The following is a 16,043-nucleotide window of genomic DNA, read 5'->3' as shown; positions in this document are numbered from 1 at the left end:
TGTATTGGTCATTGTGTTTTTCTTTTAAGATCTGTATACTCAGTTCATTGAAACATTGATTGATTGGATGACTTATTTTGGAGGAAAATGCTTAATTTTTTGAGTTTTTTTTTTTTAAACTGCATTCTAGATTGAAAACTCTCACTTGAGGTATAGCTGGCAAGATTTCCCCATTCTACAGCTGTCTCTTCATTATGGCTGTTACTTCTGTCACTGAGCAAAATCTTTTAATTTTGTGTGATCCCATTTATCACTGCTATTTTTTAAAAGCCATTGTGAATAAGTCATTCCAGAGTCTTCAGGAAGCTGTGTAATTTTCTTGATTTGAATTTCTCTGTCTTCTCATAAACAGAAGAAGTTGTCTCAACTCTTTGCATTTGTTAAGGCCTTGTGGACTAGTCTGTGGTCTACGGTAAAGAAGGCTGCAATGCTGTTGAGAAGCTTGAGTTTAGTGAAATGTTCTCTAGTTCTCTGGGAACTTCACTCGCTTTAAAGTATTGTTAAACGTACTTTTGACAAAATGTCTAAATGAGAGTGAAGTCATCCACCTCTGTCGTGTCTAGAGCTCTGTGACTGTTTATGCTCTTCAGTGTTGACTTATAAAGTTGGGAGCCCACAAATCAGGGGACACTACCTCTGAGTGTTATGTCCCCCTGATGATTTGTTATCATTAATACTGCAGTGAATACTTCTCCTTTATCGCTTGTGTCTATTTTGGTTTGAAATCTATGTTATCAGTTATTGAGCCTAATAGTTTGTAACTTCATTATAAATTCTGTATTGGTTTTGTAATTTTGTTTTGTTTTGTTTTGTTTTATACTCACTTGTGATACAGTAATGGGTTTTTAATAAATTTTTAATGTATTTCTTTGTCTTCTACAGCTTTATGTGGTTACTGGTATACAATCTAGTTTTATCTCTCTAATTGTACTGGGGACTGAGCACATGAGGAAAAGCTATGTGATAAGAGGGCAAGACCCAGCATGAAACAGAAGAAACATGGAAATGAACGCTCCTTCAATAGACCACATCGCCTCAGCTATTGAATTCCAGGACACAGAAATAGATAAAATTATGGAGAAGATTACAAAACTTTACTAGAGAAATGATCAGAAAAGGATAAGAAAAAGCAATGAATCCACTCCAAGCCCTGGAAAAGAGAGTCAGCAGCATAGACCAAAGAGTCAGGAAAAGTGGGTAAGAAAGTCAGTAATGGAAAAGAAAAATTAAGCAAGAAAGCTGAAACTTGAGGAAAAACAAAAAGTGAGAAATTGAAACCTCAAGGAATACACAAATCCAAGGAAAAGATTCGCCAATAGACTTAGTTGATTAATTAGAAGAAAGAAGGATAGGAATAGAGGAAAAGGTCAAACGATTACAAGAACGTTTCAAGGCAAGCGCGTAGGTATATGAGTTTTAAAATTAAGATGAAGCCAAATAGCATAGGAAAATGCAAATGGGAAAGGTGGGTCAAATATAGTAAAAAGAAGAAAAAAAGAGATGAAGGAGAAAATGACTGCTCAATGATAAAAATGCATAAAGAAAATTTTACAAATTAGAAAAAGGAATTATAAAACCTGTTTTTTTTTTAATTCAATAAGGTAAAAAAATATCATTTAAAATATAAGAGAAATGGAGGCACACAAGGGCAACAGAAAAGAATAAACAAAGGAACAGGGTGCGAAGGAAAGAGGGAGGGTGAGGGGAGACGAAGGAATGAAGAGAAGGAGGAAAGAAGAGAGAAATGATGGCAGAAAGGAAGGAAAGAATAAACAAAGAAAGGCGGGAGGAAGAAAGAATGGAGGGGGGAGGAGGGAAGAGGTGAAACTGGAACAATGGTCTCTGAGATTGGCGGCAGTAGGCCTGTGTGTGAGGAAGCGGGGGCTGGGGTTACACCTCGGGGCTTAGGGTTTACACAGTGTTACCCCCACCCCGCCACGTGTCTGGGGTCCCACCAGAGCTGTCTTCTCTTTAGTAACTATTTTCCCTTCTGTGCACACCAAGCAGTCTTGGCCACACTCAGCTTTGCAGTATATGGGCTGGGAATTCACTCACGCTCGTAGTTCCCTTAAACTGGCTAATGTGAGAGCTGGGAGGTATCTCCCAAGTGTGACACAAGTACGAGGGGCATGCACGGCACTGACAGATGTGCACAAGGACCCATTTTCATACCCTCCAGATCCCCTAAGCGTTCTCCCGCAGAGACGCAACTGAAGACATCAAGTACACCCTGCTGGTCCTTGAGAGTTTTTGGCTCCACAGCAGTGAGTGGCAGATTGATGGCTCTGGAGGTCGGCTCACCCTCTGACCTCAGGCGCAGGGTCGTGGAAGTCCTGAGTTACTCTTGGGGAATGAAGTTTGCTCCTTGTCACTGAAGCTATGGCTGCTGCGAATGCTGCCACCGCCACCACCGTGCTCTTCTATTTCTGAGCCTGTCCTGTTTCTTCTCCACGGCATCCTGACTTATCTTTAGGATGAGGCTTCAGCATCTTCACACTGTCAGTCAGGGGCGACAGAACTAGTGATGTCTGGCTAGGCTTACTTCTGGTGCGTTGTTGTCTATCTGTCTCCCTATAATTTTTTTTTTGAGTCATCTTTACCGGTTTCACAGAGGCATCACCTGGTCTATCTCATCCAGAAATCCTTAGCATTGAGCACTTACATAAAATTGTGTATTTAAATTCTAAAATGTCAGGATAAGTCATAGTTAACCTCATCACTAATTATCAAGTACAAGCCCATGAGGAGTTGAGTTTTAGGAGTCCAGAGGGAGGTCCTAGGAGCTCTGATGTTACCTGGCCAGTGTGGACACGTGGTCTTTCTGTGCATGTTAAGTGCTGTTAATGAAACAGCAGGCTTGCGCGTGCCAGGCCAGCAGTGTGTCACTGAGCTATGCCCCCACCTACACATCTACCGTCGAATGCTAGTACCATATACTCTATACCCTCTCTTGGATCCTCTTCATTGAACCTGCGCTGGGTCCTATACATAAGGACCAAACAGAAGGGGCCAGAAGGAGTTCCTTCCCTATAGTTCCTTTAGTAGCTTTATGGTACTTGTCACAAAGAGAGACACTCAACATTTTTCTCAGACTTGGTAAACTTCGCTGAGTGGTTTTAGAAGCTCACAGACAATTTCCTAATTGTCTTTGAGAATCACCCTTCCTATGAGTGTTGTTATTGAAGATTGAGTCTTATCCTTGTGCTTTACTGAGTCCTCACAGACACTTCCTGGATCCAAGGAAAACACAGAGGAATGATCTAAAAGCAGACCCGTTCTTACCACTAAGAAAATGCCATTATTCACCTGCTACTGTGGCTCAGAGAAACAAAGCAAGCCTTTGATCCCTGTCTCCCTGACAGTCTGCTCTGTGTCTGTCTTGTCTATGAATGGCTTCGTCCACGCAGGAAATGCCTGACGTGGCACTGTGAGTTTAAGAGTATGCCTTGTTTTTATTTGGTTGGGTGACACCAAGTGTCTGACTTCATAACAGGGAGAAGGTCAGAATAACCCACACAGTGGTGAAGATGGCTTATGGATCCGCGGATTAGCTCACCTGTGTGAACTTGTGCAATCGGAACCGTATTATAAATGTAATCATGTGCCTTCGAGTCAAGTTTACTTTAAGGACTTTTGGGAGAGTATTCCTTAAATGGTAGGTAAAGAATATCATCCCTGCTCCTCCCAAATATCTTGATCTCCTTGGCAAACAAAATATCTATAGTATATTCCACGCTCGTAATGTGCCAAGCTCTTTGTGCCAAGTGTCACTGTGTTCTTCAGGTCTGAAAGGTGAGGATTATCTCATGCATTTACAGAGGAGGAAGCAGAGCACCGGAGGGGTTTAGAGCCACTTGCAAGGTTACTTAGCAAGGTTGAACTCTTATCAGCCCTGAGTTCCAGGATCACGCCGAAGATCATCTCTCAAATAAAAAAGCGCCTACACCTGGCTCCCAGGGGAGATTTGCAGTTCTAACGCTTACAGTCTCCATAGTTAGTGATCTCAGGGAACTAGTTTATTTTTTCCCCATGTTGCAAAAACCTCTATAAATTATATCATATCACTCTATGCCTTGACTATTGCGTCAGAGAAAATAGATGGAGAGATCCCCACATTTGAAAGAAATGTTTGGGACGATTGACTTTGTTCTCAGGCTCCTGGAATATATGAGTGAGTTTTACTGTGCTGAGCACAACTCTCAACCATAGGGAGAGACCATCTGCATTAACAGTAATCAAGATACCTAGTAAAGGTCTATGTGGATGCAGCTGGAATGAACCAAAGAGAGGATCCCAAAGGACAAAAGAAACTGGGCTTGTGGGTTATAGTAGTCCCAAGCCTGTGGTCACATGCCATTGGGTGAGTGTGACTTATAGAATATTGTGTCTTTGGGCCAATTCCCCTGGAACATACCTATGTGAGGATATCCAGTGACTCTATGTTATTCTGGATTATTTCACTAACAGCTCTGTGTGTTCTCTGGTTGCAAATCATGAGTCCTCAATCACTCTATTAGACTGCTCTAACTCTCCTAATTACTAAGGTATATTTGGTGGGGACAACATTGCCATGGCAGCTGGCATCACACACAGAGGTGACACTGTAACTCAACCAGGAAAACGCCACTTAAAACCACCCATTAAAGTTATTGAGAGAGCCTTCCTTCAAGGCGGGTGCTTCTCCAGTTATGGTTACCTTGCTCTAGCTAATGGAAGTCTAGGAGCTTTGATAGACAATCCCAGCAGATGACCTCCAGCCCCAGTCTGCCCTTAACTGGATTCAACCCCTCGATTGCAAACTACGAGCTACTTCCCCAGTATCACTAGCTATGGGGAGAGCGCCTTTTGCTATAGCTAATACCCAAGGCCAAAGGCAAGCACTCTATTAGTCAAGATTCACAAAAGGTCTAGATTTCCTCCACTGAAACCTGTTAGGTCACACATTCCCTGGGTGATATAAATTCTATGATCTCCTGCACGTGTCATTGCCATTCTTCTATATGGAAAACCCTCTTGACATCCCACCACTCCATCTCTGAGTCTCAGCACCTCTCCCAATTTCTCAAGTTTCCCTCTCTCAGCCGTGTAATGGTAGAATCTGCTCTCCAGGGCCCTGTATATCCCCAGCAGCCAGCTCTTAGACACTCATTTGTTTAGTGGGGTGTTCTCTATCCCCTCATGCTGCAGCCTTTCCAGCTGGTAGAAGACGCTTATGCCACCTTGGTCTTCCTCCTGCCAGAGGAAGATCTTGATCACACCTGGTCACACCGTAGTATGGAAAGAGCCAATATGGGTATGTAAGAAGTGTTGAAACACTCTGGAACTCCGAAACAATAAAGCTAACAACGAAACATTTATACATTGTTGGGAAAGTCTATTTCACTGGATTTTACGGAAGGCGAGTAGTGTCTCTGGGAATGCCACTGGCACGATGTTTACACATTCCTCGGACAGGAAAAGGGACAGAGGAGAGAGCCTGTTCCCTCCACACAGAGTGGCTTTGTTTGCCATCTGGCTTCTCGCCACCTTGCAGCATCCTCTGAGACCCGAGGAGATGGCACGGAGGAATGAATGCATGGCTGTGGGTTCCTGGAGGCCTGTGTCTGCCCTCCGTGCCGTGCCTCTCGGAGTCTAGGATATGGCAGGTGTCTGAGCTCTCCTCAACAGCGCAGTGGAAAGAAAGGCCCAGAGTGTCGGGTTCTGTCTGAGAGTTTTCTATAGGCGATGGAATGGGATGGGGGGAGGGAGCAGTACAAAGCGTACACCATGAGTGGCCCCATGGCTGTACCTTTCTAAAAGACTAAAGCTTCCAGACTAGAGACTAAAATAGAAACTACTTTTTGTTCAGGGAAAACAAAATTCCTACGGTGCCATGGCTCATGCATCCCAGGGGCCTGGTACACACACTGGTTTATTCCCAGGCCCACCCTGGGAATAAAATTATTTGATTTCAGAAATATCCGGGTGTTTCCACAAACCACCAGACTGCTTGTCTTTGCTTTCTTTGCTTCTGTTGCCTGTCTCACCTAGGAGATGCCAATTTCTCCAGGCTCAGCACACATCCCTGGGATCCACTTCCTCACCTTGTCTCCTGTCCTGTTCTTTTCGGGTCGGTAGTCCTTCTGCTCCTTGCTCACCCACCATTCATCCAGCTCTGTAAACCAAGGACTTGATATGCTTCACAGTGGTGCCCCAAAATCTCATCAACATCTGTGCTTCCTGTTGGCCCTCAAATAGAGTTGTGTGCAAGTGGCCCAGTTGTGAATATCACTGAACATTGCTGTGCACTAAATGACATGGGTGATCCGTTAAATCTTAAGAATCAATTCAGTGCTCTGTAGCCACTCCCCCCGCTTGGTAGAAGCTAAATTTAGGCAGCTTCCTGCTAGTATATTCATTTATGGTTAGAGTGAAGATTCTTCTGAAAAAGAAAACTTAATCTATGAATTTATTTGCCCCTCCCTTTTCAGTTCTCCCTTCATTTGGCTCCCTCCCTGAATAATTTTCTCTAAGGGTGGTACCTCAGAGCTGAGATCAAAGATAATTGTACCTGTCTTAGAGACCCCCAGGTTATTTTTAAATAAAACAAAAATGGGATGATTAGAAAAGATTATGTTTGGAAATATAATTATTTCCTAACTTCTGAGCACACGCCTTTGGAGCAGTTCTCTGAATACAGGCACTGGCAAATATTCCATTAAAGGATAGGCTTGTTTACAACATAAACACCTCAGTGCAAGAAGGTGATCCACATGGCAGTTTGTTATGCTATGTGATAATTATATACTGCAATTCTAAAAATTTACGACAAAAATATCCCACATGTGAATTCCATTTTCAAAAGCCTATATGTTAAAAATGTGCAATTTAATATAATACAGACAAGAATTAGCATGTCTAAACTGTGAAGTCAAATTAAAGTTTTCTTGGGAAAGGAACCGACAGGATGAAAAGTTAGAAAAGTCAATAGAGCGAGTACAGCCTGGAGGAAATGGGAGTTACTCAGGCTTTCTCAGGTGCAGTTGGCCAGCCAGTGGCTAACTACTAAAGATGCCTCAGGCCTCATTTCAGAAGTGTTTAAAAAAAAAAAAAAGATAGCTACTTCTCATGAGAATAACCAGAGTCATTGCAAGGATGGCTACTTGTCTTTTCCCCATTATTCCAAAGGGAGATCTCTCTACTCACTCTCCATTATCAACCAAGCTCCATTAATGGAAACAGTCGATCGCTCCAACTGAAAACGCCGATAATTTTACAGGCTGCAAGGAACTGCTCAGTGCACCTTGAACCATGTCCACATTATTCAGAAGTTCTAGAGCAAGACTGGGGATGTAGCTCAGTTGGTGGAGTTCTTGTCTCACACGCATAAGGCTCTGAGTTCAATCCCTGACACCACATAAAACCAGGTATGGTGATGGGTGTCTCCCCTTGAAGGTAGAGACAGGATGATGAGGTCGAGATCATCCTTGACTACCTGGAGAGTTCAAGGCCAGACTGTGCAACTGGAAAGCCTCTCTCAAAGTAAACATGCAAATAAAGGTTCTAGAACAAAGAAAACCAAGAGCTAAGTTCATCCTCCGTTCCTGCCGTAACCTGCCTCTGTGGGCTGGCCCAGTCGAAGGGACGTGAGAGGATCCAAGTTCTCTGAATAAGCTCTCTTGAGGCTCCATCTGGTCCCAGCACTGTGCAGAATTCAGACGTGATTTCCCAGGTCTTGCTCTGTCCTAACCTGAGTGCTAATTTAGGAGACTCAATTTCTGTATAAATGTTTCAAGAAAAGGAAATACAATGCATTCTCAAAAAGAATCCTGGAGGTTCAAGAGGAAGAAACAAAGAGGTTCTGGAGAAAGGAAAGGGTGGGGGTCAGCGGCTCTTGCCTGCTTGGGGCTGGTTTCCAGGTCGCAAGGATTGTGAATGCAGCCTGCAGGATTCACAGGAACTCTGTGTTCAGATGAAACCCCCTGTGTCAGAGGAAAGCCTTCCTGGGTGCTACTGATAAGGTTGATTGAATGGTGCCAAATGCACCTTTTGGTTCCGTTTTGATCCAGAAACCTCTTGCCTCAGAATGGCAAGAACTTGGTCCTAAAAAAAAAAAAAAGTCTTGGCAAATGGACTTTGCTCTGTTCTGCCAAAAAAAAAAAAAGAAAAAAGAAAGAAAGAAAGAAACATAGAAGGGCTACCAGGTATTTCATATGGGTTGAGGGGAAAAAAAATGCATTCAAAGATGAGATTTTTTTTTTTTAACTGCCAAGTTTGAGAGAGGATGAGAAAACAGGGCTGATTTCCGAAGTTTCCAGGAATATGCCTCATCTGAAAGCTAACCAGGGACCTGGAAGGACCAAGAAGACTGTTGGGGAAATTGCTGAGTCTGCTCAATTTCTGGGGAGGGAAAGAGAATGCAGGCATTCTCTCCATCTTTACACTACTGCTGAAGGTATCCCAAGACAAAGACATGAATTCAAATGCACAACCTTTAAGAACAAACACAACAGTCAGGGAGATCTCATCCAAAGGCCTTGCTCTTCCATCGGAACAGCAGGGCTGTGTTCCAGGACGTCCTGCACTTAGCTGTTTCCTCATTGACATTCTGCCAGGCACTGCACCGAAGTCAGTGTATGGGGGGGGGGGGGGGCGTGCATGAGGCCCAGGCTGAGAGTTCCCACCGAGAAAAGGTTGCCATGGCACACTCCCACTGCCTTTTGAAGAAGGGAGTGTTTGCTTACCGGATGTCAGGCTTTTTGATTCTAAGAATCCCCTTCTCTCTTCCCTGGAGAATAGCTGACATTTTCTTCATCCTACAATTTGAAGGGGGAAAAAAAAGGGTTCATAGAAGAAGAAGAAGAAAAAAAAAAGAGGAAAAAAATAGGAGAAAGAACTTTTTACAACATCTTTTATAATCTATGACAGTTGCATCTTGGTAATTATTTATATAGTCCCAGAGACTTCAGGAGTTCAAATAGCTGCAGCATGATTCATAAAATTTAAACAGTAGCAGGTAATGTCAGATTGTGCTAGGAAGCAGGAAGCTGCCATGGCTCAGTCGGAGGTTGTTGGATCACCAGGCAGAGAGGTGTAACAGACCAAGGCCTTGCTCAGGTTTTAAAATGCTCTCAAAAATGTATGTAGTACATCTAAGTACATAAACTGAAAGGTGTGACTCTGGCAAATAAAAAAACTGTTAGTAGGTCACATGATGTGGGTGTTGGATACAAAGAAACAAGAAAAAAAATCTATTTATAATCCACAAGACCAGAAAAGAAAAGGACCCAAGATGACGCCAATTACAACACACGCGACCTACACATATCCACACTCTTAATATAAATATCCATGTAATTCTTGAGATGACTCTAGGAGGTGACTGCTATTGGCACGTGGACACTGAAGTACGTTGGGTAATTATCCAGCAGACCCCCTCACTGTGGCCAGGGCAACACTTAGAACACAAGGACATTATTTGTTATTTCCAGTTCCTGCTGCCCTGGAATCTCCTCCTCCTCTTTGCACTGTGTTGCCACTGTGTTCATCCTTCAAGCACCACCCCAAGTCACTCTGGTCTTGTCAACTGCTTTCTGACTGTTCCCACTTTCTACAGCTCAGGAGACGTGGAGAAGCCTGGGAGTTTAGAAGCTGACCTTGGCAGAGTCTCTGTCTCAAATCACTGGTTTATAAGGATGGCCATAGAAGATGGTTGTATGCACAGCAGCTAGACAGTGGCAGATGTCTCCGCTCCTCATCGACACTGTGAGTGCTGCATTTCCATGCTCATAGCGTCTTCTTGCCTGCAGAGCTGCCACCTTCAAGAGTTTCCAGAGGCCTTCTTTGAGTTGAATCCCTTCTGCTTCACCCAGCACAGGCTTGTCCAAGGCACAATAAATGATTGGCTAGAATGAGTGCATTTCTCTTTGGAAATCAATACTATTTAGAAATCATAATGTTAACGAGAAACCATCCACTCTGCTCTAGTGCAGAATAAATATTTTTTTTTCCCTAGGCTTCACCTAGGAGCCGTTACAGCTCATACATGTAGAGATAATCTTCAGTTTTGAAAGTGTGTGTGTGTGTTAATGGTAATGTGATCCAGCGCATCCTCATTAGCCCTTCTTGTGTTCTGTTATGCAAACAGAATACTTGTCTCATTCTCGGGGCAGCAGGAATCTCACTGAGTGACAACGTACATGAATTTTCCTTTCTTACATTTTTCTCCACCAATGGTAAATAGAGCAAAGGATCATCCTAAACTCCACCAACAAAGGCACTCATTAGATGCTTGCTGGCAATTGATCAAGATTAATGTGTGGGTATGCTCACTGGACAAAGGGCAAGGAAGGCTCTTACTTATTAAACATAACAAATTGCAAGGGAATAAATTGGTTCATTACCTTTAATTGGAGCATCTCCAACTGGCCACATTACAGGGTCAAAGAAAACAAACAGATAGAAACTTGGGGCAAATATTGTTTTAGGCTATGTATTTACCAGTCGTCGTAATAGTTGGATTAATAACCACTAATGATCAGATTCTGAAAACCCTCCCAGTATTTGGAAACCAGAAATCATGAGGAAAGGCAGCGTAAGATAAGCCAAAGAGACATGGAAGGGTGAGAAATCCCCAGTTCCCATGGATACTTGTTCTCTGAGATCTTTCCAAAGGGGAGGAGGCATGAGGTAGTGAGTGGGCAGCCAGCCACCAACATGTGCCAAGCTCCATGTGGTGTCCTTCACTAAATCATTTTGCTTCATTTTTTTTTTCAAGTCTGATTGTTTTACCTGTGAGGGTGCTAAACTTTGGGGTGGTGAAATTGTTTGCTTTTGCAAGTGTCGGAGCTGGGGATTCAAAGGCAGATTTGTATAACCATGGGTGTCATGATGGGCGTGGTTACTCGTGGGCACTGCCCACTGTGGTTCTTCTTTGTTTGCGGAAGGAAGCTCCTGGGAACTGTGCCGTGTGGTGGAGCTGACGCCTCTTACCAACACCAGGAAGTCACTCTTGAGAAGTTGCTGACATCTTGGCCACTGATTGGTTCAACAGCAGACTAAGATAGAAATCCAGACACAGAAACTCAAGGGCCAGCTGCTCTGGATACCGCTGGAAGGATTTCTCTAGCTTTTTAAAGATAGGTCCAGAAAAGAGTGACTCTCTTTGACATCTAGATACTGTTACCACCTGTAAGAAAAGTACAACCGACCTAGATTTTCCGTGAGGCTATTAAGTTACTAGACTCAGAGGCCTAAGACCTCCTTGGCTCCAACCTTCAAATCATGTGGAATAATACACTTGAGACCAATTTTAGTTCTGTGGCCCAAAACATCTTTCCAGATACCAATCCCATAGCTTTTCAACAGAACATCATTGCCCCTGAGAACACATAGGCAAACTTTAGGTGTCCAAAGCTTCTGGCAGGAGAAGCATCCCAAAGGAAGAAAGCAAAGAGCCACAGGACGGGACAATGACATGGTTGCCATGATTGTGGTACCCATGTCAAAGGCCCTGAGAGTACCTTGACACTTCTCCTCTCAAAAGCTTAATCTGGGCTCAGAGGTGAGAGAGGACTTTGTGTGAGGAGGCCCTTGATAAATAACTCTCTTTGGCCTTTTCACTGTTTTTTTTTTTCCACAGAAGGTAGGAAGCCTTTCAGAAGGAGTCTGACCTTGCCAAAGGGACTAAGAATTGGCCAAGCATGAAACACATCTTGCTATTCCTTCCTTCCTGTCCAACTCCATGGCCTATGTGCATTGCCCAGATTGCAGAGTAAATAAAATGACCATTATTTAGAGTGGTGCTTGGAAAACCAGTCCTGTGGGTTGACGGTCATAGCATTGCAACACTTTTAAGTAAAGTTAAGAACTCTTTGGCACAGCTACAGAGAAGCCAGGGTGTGTGGAGAAAGTACCGGGGCTTAGAGCTGACCAGCATTGTAAAGCATTGAAGCTGTAGAAGAGTGTGAGATTTGGGAGAAACCAGACTTCAAGCAAATACAGACACATTTGCATATAATAACAAGGGAGCCAACTAAAAACCTCAGTAAGTGTAGGCTGAGATTAATGGGAAAGAACGGAGACTGTGCAAACATTTAGCCACTTAGGAGATGCGAATCTTACATCACTATACTGCAGCTTGGCAAACCTTCCCCAGTTTCTGTGAGCTGATCTGGTAAATGCTAAGGGGACAATCTCAGCAGTGTTCTGAGGCTCGGTGGCACAGCTGATGGTCTGCACTACTGCCCTGATGTGGTACTGAAGTCCTGGCAAGCGCTGCCTACACAGGGACTATATCAGTCAAGTCTCACGTCTAAAGCTGGCAGATATTTTCTTTTCTCTACCCATGCTGCAGATGTGGAAACTGGGGCCGAGGGAAAGAGAAAGAGATTTCAGAAAAACACACGGCTTGCAACAGATGGGATCAGAGCCGAAGTCAGGCTTGATAACTTCATCTGTTCAGCCATCGTTCTTTCATGGGAAGGCTTCCTTTCCAGTCCATGGTCTTTCTCAGCAGCCTCCTGAGGGGTCTCTATCCTCGAGCCCACCCCTTATCTCAACAGTGTATTTCTGAGCACTGAGACAATCTGTCATACCCCACTCTTTCCCACTCTTTTTGTTTTTCACAGTCAGACCCCCAAACTGAAGCTGATAGAGCTAAGCATGCCTCTAACTCCAACACTGGATGCTGATGCAGGAATTCTCCTGCAAGTTCCAGGCTAGTTTGGAGTACCGAGTACTAGGCCCTAACCTAGTACTATGGTATTGGGTAAAGGTTTGTATATAAACTCAAGCCTCCTTTCAACTTAAGGTGTGTAAGAGCCAGTCACGATCAACTTGACTGGATTTAGAATCACGATGGACATGCACCTGAAGGTTTGATGACTGTGGGGAAAATAAACCTTGAAAGTGGGTGTCATGATCGCGTGGGATAGGACCCTGAACTGAACAAAGAGGGGGAAGCAAGTGAGCACAAACTTGTGTCTCTCTGCTTCCTAATCATGGACGTAGTGTGAAGAACCATCTTGTGTTCTTGTCGCGGTGACTTCCCCACCAAGACGGTTGTACCCTCAAACTGTGAGCCAAAGGAAAATGTTCCTTCCTTCCTTGAGTGACATTTATCAGGTGTTTTGTCACAAGGATAAGACAAATAACTAATGTAAAGGACTTTCTTCTGTTGGTGAGGTCATCCATGACCTCACTTTGCAGGTGTGATGAAGCCTACCTGCAGTTTCAGAGAAATCCAAACCCAACCTGAGGAAAATAGTGGGGACCTCATCTCAAAACAACAACAGAAGTGAAACGAATATTTCATGCTGACACCACAACCGACAGCATGCTAGAATCTAAAGAGAATGTCTAATTATAGTTCTGTATGTTGGGCTCACGTGCCATTTTTCTTGGCTAGCCTGCCCACGTGTCCTGCCGCACGGCAAAAGGTGACCTTAAGCCAAATGTTACACTGTGTTCTATTCCAAACACAGACTCCAACCAGCAGCCCATGAGGCCAGCCATTCAGATGTGATGTTCCTGAAAGAAGTAAAAGCGAGATACCATGCCCCACTCAGCTCAGGACATAATGCTGCATGAATCCGGAGAGCACTTTCTGCCAACAGGAGCATGGCTAGTCCTTCCACGGGCATCCTGGGAATTACCTATGGAGAAAAAAAGAGGAAGGTCCAGGAAGTATCTAGATATCCATGTCAATTGTCTGTAAGGCCAGACTGAAGAAAATCGACCCAGGAAACTCCTGCCCTAGCCCTTACCTTGTGAGTTGGCCCTAACCATTACAGAGGAGCTATGAGGTAAAGATTTTTCACACTGAAGGCTAAGCACACCTTCAGAAAATTTATACGAGCCACTGGCTCCGCTACTTATATGTTCTTTCTCACAAGTATATGGTTATATGGTTATATATATGGTGTTATCCTGGACACCATCTTCATCCCTGGGTTAATACCCATGATCAATTGCTAGCATCCTGACTCACCTCCCTATAATAGAGAGATGCTATGTAAAAGACTGGGCATGAACATCCCTGTGCTTCCAATGCCCAGGTCACTGTTGGACATGTAATAACTGAACAGTAACATGTTTGCTGAATTGCCAAGTGAACGAAGTAGACCTGTGAATTCTCTTCGGAATTGAAGTTAGTTTAATTTCATTTCCCTTCCTCCGTTTTGAAAGGAAATGGTTGACCATAGCAACACACAACTGAGAAAAGTGATGACAGAGAATGATACAAAATTAGCATCAGGCTTATTAATTACAGATGTGCTAAAGCACTTTATTTGGAAACTCTTAAACCACCAAACGAGAAAGAATAAAGGTTTTATCACTTTTGTTTTTTAAAGGAAAATGTCAGGTGGACATACATATGTACATCGCTTGCTATGCATCTGAACTCTGGAGGATTTGGATTGACAAGCATGTCACAAGTAATGTCTCAAATGACATCAATTTATAAATATGAATACGAGGGCATTTAAAGCATGGCTAAAGAAAGAATGTAAAGTGTGTTTAAAGATAGAAGGGCTCAGTGGTTGAGCACTTGCCTTGGCTGTAGGAGGGGCTGAGTTTGAGGCTCAGCACTACACAATAAGCCAAAGCAGCTTCATGTAATATGTGCTCCGACTGTGTTGCTGGGCTGTGCTGTGTCCTGGAAAGCCTCTTCCTTCACTCATGTAGTTTCCTTTCATCCAATCAGCTGTCATCTTCAAGCTCTCTACATGGGTTTTTAATCTGTTTCTCCATCACCCTTAAGCTCCTTTACCAAAGATGTTTCCAGAGGAATTATCTCTGAAGATGCCTCTTCCAGATCAACTCATAAACACCAGAGCATTTCACACACCTCCCTCCCTCCAGCAAGTTGCCAGGCAGGCATGACTGTTTTTTCTTAGCTCATGGGTGGTGGTGGCCTTCCTCTGGGAGCAATACCAGACTCTGGTCCAGGAAAACTGTGAAGCACTTTCAGGACCTTTGTAATGGATGCTACCAGTTGCCACATTTTATCTTGGTTTCCTTGGGAGAAAGCAACCATGCACTGCGTTCAGACAGGCAAGCCAAGTTCGCTTTCTGGTGCCAAACTGGCAAGAACCACAGAGCTTGGTGTTGGGCTGTGGATGGGAAAAGGCATCAGGAAGAGTTTCTGACTTTTTACATCTTTTGAAAATGAGCAGCTGATACATTAATTTTTTTTTTTTTTTTTTGCCAGAGAACAAGCATCAGATTGCATAAATACTCATTTGAGCAGAAATCACCTCACAGTCACTCAGCTCTCTGGCAGTTAACAAAAAGGTTTTAAGATAGAAACTGGACTATTTAGCCTTCATTAATCATTCATACTGTTCAAACACATCACACAGTAACTGAAGAGGGTTATGGTAGCTAAGCTTGAGTCTGTTGTCGAAAGTAAGTTTAACTTTCTATGAACTCACTGGACACAAAGAATGTCCCCTGCTTACTATTCCAAATGTCACCAGCTAGAAGCAAACGGATGATTGCGAATGGTAATGAAATACCTCTGAAGCCGCTTGTACAATAACAAAGACTTACTGTCAGAACTTGAATAAGGTCCATCTGCCCATTTTCAAAGAATGTTAACATTATATAAGGGATAAATCAGACAGCAACAGCTAAATAAATGCACAAACAAATAAGTTTAGTAACAACATTTCTCCAGAGGACCACAGTTTTCTTGGAAAGTGAGAGAGATCAGTGAAAATATTTCATGTTTTTAAATCATTTCAACCCCACAGTGGCCCATGCAGGAATTAGGAGGTTTTTAGAAGTTCTTTCACAGTATTCTGGATTTTTGTTGGTGGTGGTGATGGGGGGGGGGGAGGCTTCTGGGTTGATTTTCTGTGACTGATATTTTTTCTTCACTTTATTTGTTTTTATATTCTTAAGTGAATCAAGAAAAATGGGGCAAAAATTTCCCTGAGTTGTCTGTAGGAGAGAGAAACCCAACAATTGCTGCTTCTTGGAGGCATTGGTTAGCAGTCCAGGAATTTCTTGGTGGACTGGCTCCTCTATTTAACCATTACTGAGGCCCAAGGCTGTAC

The 16,043-nt window shown here is 43.4% G+C and overlaps 1 long non-coding RNA gene across 3 annotated transcripts in view; it reads right to left on the bottom strand.

Annotated features, from left to right (window-relative positions):
• Positions 1 to 1,321: 1,321 nt before the first annotated feature.
• The window catches only part of LOC132652462 (uncharacterized), a 35,253-nt gene continuing 20,531 nt past the window's right edge, over positions 1,322 to 16,043 (bottom strand). For 2 of the 3 annotated variants that reach the window (XR_009590081.1, XR_009590082.1), the window contains 3 exons: positions 13,534 to 13,634; positions 8,724 to 8,795; positions 1,322 to 8,082 (listed from right to left, as the gene is read on the bottom strand). This is a non-coding gene — a long non-coding RNA (uncharacterized LOC132652462). Of the gene's footprint in view, positions 8,083 to 8,723; positions 8,796 to 9,635; positions 9,858 to 13,533; positions 13,635 to 16,043 lie in introns of all 3 variants that reach the window. The other variant, XR_009590083.1, reaches the window with a different exon arrangement.

This window comes from Meriones unguiculatus, chromosome 2, assembly GCF_030254825.1.
Source record: "Meriones unguiculatus strain TT.TT164.6M chromosome 2, Bangor_MerUng_6.1, whole genome shotgun sequence".
NCBI classification, from domain to species: Eukaryota; Metazoa; Chordata; class Mammalia; order Rodentia; family Muridae; genus Meriones; species Meriones unguiculatus.
Note: the sequence above shows the minus strand (reverse complement) of the source record. Positions and strands in the feature narration are given on the sequence as shown.